Below are 11,846 nucleotides of genomic sequence, written 5' to 3'. Positions count from 1 at the left end.
GGTTCACGCCATTCTCCTGCCTCAGCCTCTCCGAGTAGCTGGGACTACAGGCGCCCGCCACCACGCCCGGCTAATTTTTTGTATTTTTAGTAGAGACGGGGTTTCACCGTGGTCTTGATCTCCTGACCTCGTGATCCGCCCGCCTCAGCCTCCCAAAGTGCTGGGATTACAAGCGTGAGCCACCACGCCCGGCCTTGGAGTGCAAATCTTATCCCAATAATGCTGTTTTGAAAATAGTACAGAGAGTGCTTGTGTACCCTTCACGTAGCTTGAGAACTTTTTATTTTATTTTATTTTTGAGCGAGAGTCTCACTCGGTCACCCAGGCTGGAGTGCAATAGCATGATCTCGGCTCACTACAACCTCCACCTCTGGGTGCAAGCAATTCTTGTCTCAGCCTCCCAAGTAACTAGGATTACAGGCATGTGCCACCATGCTCCACTAATTTTTGTATTTTAGTAGAGACAGGCTTTCACCATGTTGGCTAGGCTGGTGTCGAATTCCTGACCTCAGATGATCCACCTGCCTCAGCCTCCCAAAGTGCTGGGATTATAGGCGTGAGCCACCACACCCCCCTGCCCACCCCCTAGAACTTTTTTTTTTTTTTTTTTTTTTTTTTTGAGACGGAGTCTTGCTCTGTCACCCAGGCTGGAGTGCAGTGGCCCCATCTCGGCTCACTGCAACCTCTGCCTCCCGGGTTCACACCATTCTCCTGCCTCAGCCTCCCAAGTAGCTGGGACTACAGGCGCCCGCCACCACGCCCGGCTAATTTTTTTGTATTTTTAGTAAAGATGGGGTTTCATCGTGTTAGCCAGGATGGTCTCGATCTCCTGACCTCGTGATCCACCCTCCTCCACTTCCCAAAGTGCTGGGATTACAGGCGTGAGCCACTGCACCCAGCCACCCCACAGAACTTATTATACAACCATAGTGCGACAATCAAACCAGGAAATTGACATTGGTACAATACTCTTTTTTTCTTTTTTCAGACGGAGTCTTGCTCTGTTGCCCAGGCTGGAGTGCAGTGGCTCTCTCAGCTCACTGCAACCTCTGCCTCCTGGGTTCAAGGGATTCTCCTGCCTTAGCCTCTCAAGTAGTTTGAAGCACAGTTGCGTGCCACCATGCCCGGCTAATTTTTTGTATTTTTATTAGAGATAGGGTTTCACCGTGTTAGCCAGGGTGGTCTCAATCTCCTGACCTCGTGATCCGCCCACCTAGGCTTCCTAAAGTGCTGGGATTACAGGCGTGAGCCACCACGCCCGGCCACAATACTCTTAATGAAACTACAGCCCATATTAGGATTTCACCAGGGCTTAGGGCAATGTCTGGCACATAGTGAACCTTACACAGGTGATAAGGACGTCACTACCATGATGATGATGATGAGGAAGATGATAATGATGATGTTGGACTTTCTAGCACAGCCAGATTGATCTGGTGCCTATTTTCAGAGCATGCCATGTTAGTTTCTATTTCTAAACCTTTTTTGGCCTTAACTCCAAGGAACTGAAAGCCAACATGGTTGCCTGGACAGTGGGAAGCCATGAGTAGCTTTGGAAGCCTGGGGGGCCGGGTGCTAGTCTTTGCTTTCTGAAGATAACACCCTGTCAAGGACTGTTCACAGTGGGGACAGCCTGACAGCGCTTAAAAGGCACCAGAAGCGAATGAGAATCAGAATCATTGATGCGTCTGAGCATGTGCACAAAGCAAACACGGTTCTCAGGACTCGCATTCCTTCACCCACTGAATTCCCACAACATCCCTAAGAGGGAAATAGGTCACCGATGAGGAGACCGAGGCACAGAGCAGTTATGGCACGTTCCCCGAGGTCACACAGTCAGAGCAGTTATGGCACGTCCCTGAGGTCACACAGAGCAGTTATGGCACGTCCCCGAGGTCACACAGTCAGAGCAGTTATGGCACGTCCCCGAGGTCACAGAGAGCAGTTATGGCACGTCCCCGAGGTCACACAGTCAGAGACGGAACCCGGACTTGACCCCAGGCAGGCTGGCTCCAGGGCATCTGCAATGCTCCACCACCATGCTGGAGGTCTGGGGCTCGTTCTCAGCTGTTCAACTCAGACCCAGACTCCACAGCAGGGCCTGGGGGCCAATCAGAATAGGCCCTCTCACCCTCAGGGCTAGGCGTAAGACCTGAACCTGAAGCACCTCCCGCTCAAACAAGCAGCTCAGGAAACCCAAAATGCAGTGTGAGTAAGACCCAGGCCATACCCACGCCTGGCTGTCCCGGGGATGTCTGTGGTCTCCAAGAAGAAGCTAAGAATAAGAATAGGGGCTGCTTGTTAGGCAGCCCAGCAAGAGAGCACCTGTCAGCCGGAGCCTCCCGTGAACCTTTCAGCAACGTTGTCAGCGGCGTTGCCTCTTCCTCTGACCGGTCCCAGTCCAACCAAACCCAGCCAACAGGAAGCAGCCTGGATTGTGCTATCATTCAGTCAGTCGACAAACGCTGAGTCTATACTGCACACTCTGCACCTGATTCCCTACTGGAAACCAAGCTTCTTCCAGGGAACGGGGTGGGACAGGAACCGAGGGGTCATGTGCCCCGGGCTGGGCCAGGGAAGAGGGTCAGGACAGCCCTCCACTGCCAGGCCCGGAGTGTACCCTGCACCTGAGCCCGTGGTGATGCACCTGTCACCGCAAAACATTCTACAGTGATCAGGGGAACTTCTACCGTGATTTAGGCAAACGAGTGTTGGCTGTGTGATGGAGATGGTGATTGTGGTTTACACAAGATTCACAAACTCATCAATGTGCACTAAAGGACAATCCTAAAAAAATCAATTCTGCCCACAGATACCTGGTATGATCTGAGTCTTTCTCAACTCTAAAGCCAGAACAGATACTGCCCACCATCTGGGGGAAGGATCCCTTCTCTCCCCAGTGCAGGTGGGACAACCTGGGGTGTGGCTCCCCTGCTCCCCTCTCTGCCCAAAGCATCCATCCATCCATCCATCCATCCATCCATCCAAGTTCTTGGGAGCACCTCCCGCTTGCCACTGGGGACTTTCTGGAAGCTGGGAGACGCTGGCCCGGGACCCAGCCAGATTATTCTCAATAGCCCCTTCTCTCAAAGGGAGGCAGTAGGCTGCGGGCTTCCCAACCCAGGGGTGAAGAACAAAGAGATAGGACAGCAGCACAAGGACCCAGCGTGCCTGCTTCCCGGCCCTGCGCTCGGCCGCTCCACAGAGAGGGCGACGCGCTGAAAACCTCCGGCCACACACCAGCAACCTCAGCAGCAGCTGCAGCCTCCTCCCCCGAGGACGGCTGGTGCAGGAGCAAGAAGAACAAACCCCGGTAACAACAGCCTCCGCTCTCACCTCCCAGGTGCTTCCCAGGAGCCAGGCTGAGGGCACCACAAGTTCGCTTCAGCCTCACGACCACCTCTGAGGCAGCCACTGTTACTACCCCCCGTTTTCAGATGAGGTAACTGGGGCACAGAGAGGCGAGTGGACCTGCCCACAGTCGCACAGCTGGAAAGTGGCAGGGCCCAGCTTTTGGCCACTCACTATGCCAGCCTAAAAGCTAACGTCCGCATTGGCCATCAAACAAAGAAAGGGACTCACCAGCTAGACGCAGGCACGCCCCAGGCCTACGGGTGCTCGTGAGCTCGAACGCGGTTGCTACTCGAAGGGAGAGCTGGGCTCGTGTGGGAGAAGAGTGGTCTCCCCGCCTCCGTGGGGTCCCGGGCCCGGCCTGGCAGCAGCTGCCCTGCACTGGCAGGAGTGGGCTGTGGGTGCCCTTCGGCACTCAAGGAAAAAACGCTTCCAGCGATGCAAGCAGCTGCCTTTGCTGCGGCTCTGATTCCCAGAGGATCCCAAAGCTTTTCCTATCATTTTTGCCCTTTTTCAGAAACCACTTAGCCGCTGCCCCTCCTCCAGCCATGCCAGGGCTGCAGAGCACTTACCAGAGCCAGCCAGAGCTGCAACCTCAGCTCTCAGGGAAGGAGGGTGCTGCTCGGCCTCCCAAACCTGTGGCTCCTGCGCCCGGAGGTCTGGGAAACGGCTCCACAAATGCACATTCACAGCCAGCGACGTCAAAACTAGTGTCCTGTAACTGTTCCGTTTTCAAAATAAAGAAGGAATGGAGGGTCGTGCTGCTCGCCACGCAGTCCTGGCCTGGCATTAGGGACTTGTTTTGAGAGTCGGAGCAACCTTGAACTAGTCCCCAACTCTCCTAGGCCTCTCGTTCCTGGGTCCCCAAACCTGGAGTAGGCGTTGGCGTCGAGGGGGGCTTCTGGGTCAGCCAGGTCCCAGCCTTTCTTCTCAACTGGGGGTTCCTCAGGGAACCACAAAACGCAGATAACTATGAGTGTCTATTTCCTTTTTTTTTCTGAGATGGAGTCTCACTCTGTCGCCCAGGCTGGAGTGCAATGGCGCGATCTCAGCTCACTGCAACCTCCGCCTCCCAGGTTTAAGCGATTCTCCTGCCTCAGCCTCCCGAACAGCTGCAATTGCAGGCACCTGCCATTGCGCCCAGCTAATTGCTGTATTTTTAGTAGAGTCGGGGTTTCGCCATGTTGGCCAGGCCGGTCTTGAACTCCTGACCTCGTCATCCACCTGCCTCGGCCTCCCAAAGCACTGGGATTCCAGGTGTGAGCCACCGCGCCCGGCCACCAGTGCCTATTTTCTCACTTCCCTTCGTACCACCCTAAATGCACAGGAGAGAAGACCCACAAGAGAGAAACGCACAGGAGAGAGTCGCATACAGCAGATAACTAGAACGATAGGTTTCATTCTCTCCCAGACCCTGGCTGAGAAGAACAGCGAGGTCTAGGTATGCATCCAGGCTGCGGCCCAAATGCCCTGCAGAAACCATCACAGCAGCTGCCCGCGGGACGCCAACAAGCTGTGGGGCCGGCCCAGCCTGGAATGAGCAGCCACTGCCAGAGGGGCCCTCGTAGCCCTGCCTGGGGTCGCTTGAAAGCTCTGACCCCTGAGTCAAGGCACTGAAGTGTGGCCACCCCATCAGTTCTGCACAACAGTTGACAAAGAGCTTTCCCAAACCTGCTCTCGCAGGCCGGGAAGCAACCCTGGGCAGTGGGAGGGCAGAGACTGTCACCCATTTTACAGGTGAGAAATGTGTGATGCTGGCAATTAGACAACCGATAATTAGATAATTGCCCAGTCCGCAGTGTTGGTCTAGGCATAAAAGCCAGGCCCGTCCCACCATGCCACACCCCACCATACCCCTCACTTAGTCACTTTTTTTTTTTTTTTTGAGATGGAGTCTCGCTCTGTCTCCCAGGCTGGAGTGCAATGGCACGATCTCGGCTCACTGCAACCTCTGCCTCCCAGGTTCAAGCGATTCTCCTGCCTCAGACTCCCAAGTAGCTGGGATTACAGGCACGTGCCACCATGCCTGGCTAATTTTTGTGTTTTTAGTAGAGGCCGGGTTTCACCATGTTGGTCAGGCCTGTTCTCAAACTCCTGACCTCAAGTGATCCACCTGCCTCGGCCTCCCAAAGTGCTGGGATTATAGGCATGAGCCACCGTGCCTGGCCCCTTAGACATGCTTATGCTATGTGTGTCATGTTAGCTTCAATTAATATGAACGTTAGAATTCATTCTTGTTTATAAATTGTGGCAAAAGGCCGGGCGTGGTGGCTCCTGCCTGTAACCCCAGCACTTTGGGAGGCCGAGGCAGGCGGATCACCTGAGGTCAGGAGTTTGAGACCAGGCCTGACCAACATGGTGAAATCCCATCTCTACTAAAAATACCAAATTAGCCGGGCGTGGTTGTGGGCACCTGTAGTCCCAGCTATTTGGGAGGCTGAGGCAGGAGAATCGCTTGAATCCAGGAGGTGGAGGTTGCAGTGGGCCGAGATCATGCCATTGCACTCCAGCCTGGGCAACAAGAGCGAAACTCTGTCTCAAAATATATATTTACGTATTATAATAAATTGTGGCAAAATATATATAACAAAATTTACCATATTAACCATTGTCAATGGCACAGTTCAGTGGCACTGAGTACATTCACATTGTTGTACAACCACCAGCATCATCCATGCACAGAACTTTTTCATCCCAAACTGAAACCCTGCACCCATTAAACACTAACTCCCCTTCCCGACCCCAACCCCCTGACGACCACCATTCAACTTTCTGTCTTTATGAATTTTTTTTTTTTTATTTTTGAGACAGAGTCTCATTCTGTTGCCCAGGCTGGAGTGCAATGGTATGATCTCGGCTCACTGCAGCCTCTGCCTCCAGGTTCAAGCAATTCTCCTGCTTCAGCCTCCCGAGTAGCTGGGATTACAGGCACGAGCCACCACACCCAGCTGATTTTTGTATTTTTAGTAGACACGCGGTTTCACCATCTTGGCCAGGCTGATCTTGAACTCCTGACCTCGTGATCTACTCACCTCGGCCTCCCAAAGTGCTGGGATTACAGGCGTGAGCCACCGCGCCCCACATTATGTTAACCATTTTTAACTGTACTGTTCACTGGCATTGAACACATTCACATTATTGTGCAACCATCAGCATCATCCATGCACAGAACTTTTTCATCACCCCAAACTGAAACCCTGCACCCATTAAACGCTAACTCCCCTTCCCGACCCAACCCCCTAATGACCACCATTCAACTTCCTGTCTTTATGAATTTAACTATTCTGGGAGTCCTCTGGGCAGGAATCAGACAGTATTTGTCTTTTTGTGACTGGCTTCTTTCACTTAGCATAATTTCCTCAAGCTTCATCCGTGTTGTAGCCTGTGACAGAATTTCCTTCCCTTTTTTTTTCTTTCTTTTTTTTTTTTTGAGACGGAGTCTTTCTCTGTCCCCCAGGCTGGAGTGCAGTGGCACGATCTCGGCTCACTGCAAGCTCCGCCTCCCGGGTTCACATCATTCTCCTGCCTCAGCCTCCTGAGTAACTGGGACTACAGGCGCCTGCCAACACGCCCGGCTAATTTTTTGTATTTTTAGTAGAGACGGGGTTTCACCGTGTTAGCCAGGATGATCTCGATCTCCTGACCTCATGATCCGCCCGCCTCGGGCTTCCAAAGTGCTGGGATTACAGGCTTGAGCCACCGTGCCCGGCCTTTTTTTTTTTTTTTTTTTTTTTTGAGATGAAGTCTCACCCTGTCCCCCAGGCTACAGTGCAATGGCGTGATCTCAGCTCACTGCAACCTCTGCCTCCCCAGTTCAATCAATTCTTCTGCCTCAGCCTCCCGAGTAGTTGGGATTACAGGTGCATGCCACCACGCCCAACTAATTTTTGTATTTTTAGTAGAAACAGGGTTTCACCATGTTGGCCAGGTGGGTCTCGATCTCCTGACCTTGTGATTCACCTGCCTCAGCCTCCCAAAGTGTTGGGATTACAGGCATGAGCCACCACGCCCAGCCCTCCTTCCCTTTTAAGGCTGAATAATATTCCACTGGGGCGCGGGGTGGATGGGCCACATTTTGCTCATCCATTCACCGGCTGATGAACACTTGGCTTGCTTCCACCTTCGGCCATAGCGACTAGTGCTGCTATGAACATGGGCGTGCAAACATCTGGTCCTGTCCCTGCTTCCCATTCTTTTGGGCACATATAGACCCAGAAGTGGGATCTGTCATATGTAAAAGACTCAGCGGTGGCGACCTCTCAACTCTCTAGTACTCTGGAATCATCTCCTTCTAACGATGTGGGATAGAGCGACGGCCGGGAAAGGGGAGGGTCGCACTTCTTCTCCAGAACCACTGCCTTAGCCTCCGAAGTGATTTCTGCCTCCAGGAAAGACAGCACGGAGCCGGGCGCGGTGGCTCAAGCCTGTAATCCTAGCACTTTGGGAGGCAGAAGTGGGCGGACTGTCTGAGGTCAGGAGTTCAAGACCAGCCTGGCCACCATAGTGGAACCCTGTCTCTACTAAAAATACAAAAAAATTAACTGGGCGTGGTGGTGCACGCCTGTAGTCCCAGCTACTCTGGAGGCTGAGGCACGAGAATCACTTGAACCCAGGAGGCAGAGGTTGCAGTGAGCTGAGATCGCACCATTGTACTCCAGCCTGGGCTACAGAGCGAGACTCCGTCTCAAAACAAAAAACAAACAAACAGAAAAAAAACACAGCACCATCTCCAGTGAACCCAGCACACATCACTAAATGTGTCCTGTCCTCTTTGTTAACAGAACCCTTGGTGCTAACAGTATCACCGCAGTCTACAGGGCACCGTGCCTGCTCAGAGGCCTGCAGGGGAAGTCCCGGCCCTCCTCCTGCCCTGGCCGCTCCTGCCGGGACTCCTTGGCTACTCTCCTCTTCTTGCCATTCCCCACACATGGGGGTCTAAGGACCCCGTCGGCAGCCTTGTCTTTTCCGGCCCCACCACTGTCCTTGGAGACCTTCGCCCGGCCCCTCCCAAGAACCTGTCTGATGTGTCCAAGTCAGCGACTGCTTCATCCAGAGTCCACCCAGCCCTCTCCCCTGAGCTCCATCCCTGCTTCCCTGAATCTGCAGGTGAAGCCCACAAGCCCCTCCCCTAGGCATAACCCAGGATGGGCTCCTGTTCCCTCCACATTTGCTCCCCTCCCCCTCCCTGCAGCAGTCCCTGCCTGGAAAGGCACCAACTTCCTTCTGGCCATCAAACCCGATGCTCTTTGTGACCTCCAACCTTTCCTCTTCAGCCCTCCCTGGGCTGTTTCTGTGGCTTCTGTCTATCCCTCCTCTACCTGGGAGCCCCTTCTTCTCACCTCAACGACCAGAAGTGCCTCCTTTCCCTGGTCCAACCTCCCACAACCCCTCACCTCCAGATCAACAGTCCTGGAAGCTCATCCTGATCAGGCCCCCTTGCCTCTCAGGGGTCCCTACTGCTGAGCAACGCCCCACCCCCGCACCCTGAGCCTGCAGACCCAGTCTCCTCTCCCACCGTGACCCACCTTCTGTCACTTGGGCACAGCCCTTCCCAGCCACACTAAATGTGCTGACTCCACCCTTTCCCCCACCTTCTCCATCCCAGTACCCCATTTAAGCCATCTTCAGGTGCGAGGTGAGCCCTAGGGAGGCTCAAATCCCACAGGCCCCAGCATAAAGAGCTCATTTCTCACCTTTTTTTTGTTTTTAAAGAGGTGGTATCTTGCATCGTCACCCAGGCTGGAGTGCAGTGACGCACAATCATAGCTCACTGCAGCCTCAACCTCCTGGACTCAAAGGATCCTCCTGCCTCAACCTCCCAAGTAGCTGGGGCTACAGGTGTGCACCACCACGCCTGGATTTTTTATTTTTTATTTTATTTTATTTTTGTAGCAACAGTCTCGCCATCTTGCCAGGCTGGTCTCAAACTCCTGAGTTCACGTGATCCCCCCACCTCAGTCTCCCAACATGCTGGGATTACAGACATGAGCTACCATACCCAGCTCCAGAAGTGCTCACTTCTAAACTCCTACAGGAACTTCAACCAATGCGCTTCCTATGGCAACGGGCACAGTACTCATGGCCACAATGATGACAACAGTAATGGCTGTGAATATGTGTTGAGTGCGTATAACGTCCTGGGCGTTGGCATGAGCACTTTATATGCACTATCTCATCAGACCTCACTAAGAGTTCATGAGGTGAGTGCAATTTTGTCCCCGTTTTACTGATAAGGAAAGAAGCACAGACAGGCTACACACCTGCCGAAGGACAGTGACAGCTCTACTAGTCTCGTCTGGAGCTTTCTAAATCTTGTATGAACATTTAACGTCATGATTTTCTTGTGTCTTGCTTTGCAGATTTAAGCAGCTCCAGGGTGAGATAAATAAGGCTCTCGTGCCTGCCCGCCCCTCTCTGAACCTAGCCTGCACCTTGCTCAAAGCAGCACTCAGGAAACGTTTGTTGGCGTGGTTTTCGGCTTTATCTGAACAGCACCTTCACCGAATGATTCTACTAAAACTCTCGACATGGTGGCGGGGACAAGACCTCAGGGCTGGCCATCACTGCCATCAGTGTGGTTTTCTGGGTCATCATTTGAAACAGGATGTTCTTGCATTTATGTAATGATGTACCCATTAAAACTCCTTGTGAGTAGAAAAGTTTTAATGACTTCTGGGAGGGAGGGTGTTTTTCTAAGTTCGGGTTTGATGGGAGCGAGAGGCAGCTCAGGAAAGCATCTGCGGACGCGCCAGCCGGCGGCTGGGCCAAGTCTGGAATGACAGATGCTAAACACCGTCACAATCGCTAATGGTGGCAGTTTTCTCTTAGTGTTACCACTAGGGGGCGCATTGACTTAAGCTGAGCTCTTGACATTAAACTGAGCTCTTTTTTTTTTTTCTTTTTTAAATTTAACTTTTATTTAAAGTTCAGGGATACATGTACAGGTTTGTCATATAGGTAAACTCATGTCATGGAGATTTGGTATGCAGATTATTTTGCCACCCAGGTACTAAGCATAGTACCCCACAGGTCTTTTTTCTGATCCTCTCCCTCTTCCCACTCTTCCCCCTCAAGTAGGCCCCAGTGTCTGTTTTTCCCATCTTTGTGTCCATGAGTTCTCATCATTTAGCTCCCACTTATAAGTGAGAACATGTAGTATTTCTCTTGACACTGGCCATCGGAGACAAAATTCTTTTCTTCACTCACCTGGGTTCCTCTCAAGATTTGAGCCCCGACCGGGCCCGGTGGCTCATGCCCGTGATCCCAGCACTTTGGGAGGCCGAGGCAGGTGGATCGCCTGAGGTCGGGAGTTCGAGACCAGCCTGGCCAACATGGAGAAACCCCGTCTATACTAAAAATAGAAAATTAGCCTCGCCATGCCTGTAATCCCAGCTACTCAGGAGGCTGAGGCAGGAGAATCACTTGAACCCAGGAGGTGGAGGTTGCAGTGAGCCAAGATCACGCCATTGCACTCCAGCCTGGGCAACAAGAGCAAGACTCCATCTCAAAAAATTAAAATTAAAAAAAAAAGAAAAATACCCTCCTTTCTGCATTTCGTCTCTGTGTTCGTGTCACCGGGTGCCCACATGAGTCTAAAAGATCAGCTCCCGTGGAGGGCAGGGGTCTGCGAGAGGGTCAGCACCCTCCAGAAGTGGCTGGAGCTTGAAGTCTGAGCTGGGGAGGGGTCAGACACCCAGTCAGCACAGAACGCTGGAGCCCCGCTCTGCAGAGCTGTGTTCCAGGGCAGGGACTGGGAACAAGAGGGACGAGGGCCAATGGAGGGTCAGCAGGTGGGCAGAACCTGGACCTTGGATGGAAGAGGCCCGCGTGTGCTAGATGCTGGCTGTATGGACCCGTGTATGCTAGATGCCGGCTGTATGGACTCGGGCTGGTAGCTGAACCTCTGGGTCTGCTTCTTCCTCCACAAAATTACAGCCAAGAACACCTGCCCTACCTGCTTTACGAGGCTTTTCTGGGATTAGTCGGGACAGTGGGTGTGAATGGGCTCTGAGCCTGGTAAAGCTCTAGGCAGGCATGAGAGATGATTGCGCTCATCTTCATTATCTCAGCCTGAGGACCACATCTGCTGACTGCTGAGCTGTATCCGGCCATTAGCTCGAAGTCAGGACTAATTGTTTTTAATGAAAAAAACAAGGTTTGCTTAATGTTTGATGAGTCACGCAAGTGAGCATCTCTATGTATCAGGACTATCCCACTTTCAAAGACGTGGCCCGTCCATCTACCCGTGGCTGAGGGAAGAGGCCAGGTGGGACCCTCTCTCCTGAGGGCCCGCCCTGTGCTATACAAATCCCCTGGCAGAGCAGTAGGGTCAACATGGTGGTCTCTGCACTCAAGGAGCCCAGGATGGACAGGAAAGGAAGATCTGCACAGGCTCTGACACTAGGCAGGGCAGGGCACCCTGTAACAGGCACAGGCCAGGGGCTCTGGGGCCAACAGGCCGTGCCAACAACAAATGTTGAGCCGGGTCTTGGCCT

At 53.0% G+C, this 11,846-nt stretch overlaps 1 long non-coding RNA gene across 1 annotated transcript; it reads left to right on the top strand.

Annotated features, from left to right (window-relative positions):
- The first annotated feature begins 2,872 nt into the window (after window positions 1-2,872).
- LOC129470317 (uncharacterized) lies at window positions 2,873-4,109 on the top strand. Its single transcript, XR_008653201.1, has 2 exons — window positions 2,873-2,905; window positions 3,093-4,109. It is a non-coding gene; the product is annotated as an uncharacterized lncRNA (long non-coding RNA).
- The last annotated feature ends 7,737 nt before the right edge of the window (window positions 4,110-11,846 follow it).

This window comes from Symphalangus syndactylus, chromosome 20, assembly GCF_028878055.3.
Source record: "Symphalangus syndactylus isolate Jambi chromosome 20, NHGRI_mSymSyn1-v2.1_pri, whole genome shotgun sequence".
Lineage (NCBI taxonomy): Eukaryota > Metazoa > Chordata > Mammalia > Primates > Hylobatidae > Symphalangus > Symphalangus syndactylus.
The sequence above is the reverse complement of the archived record's forward strand: the minus strand, read 5'-3'. Positions and strand labels throughout refer to the sequence as shown.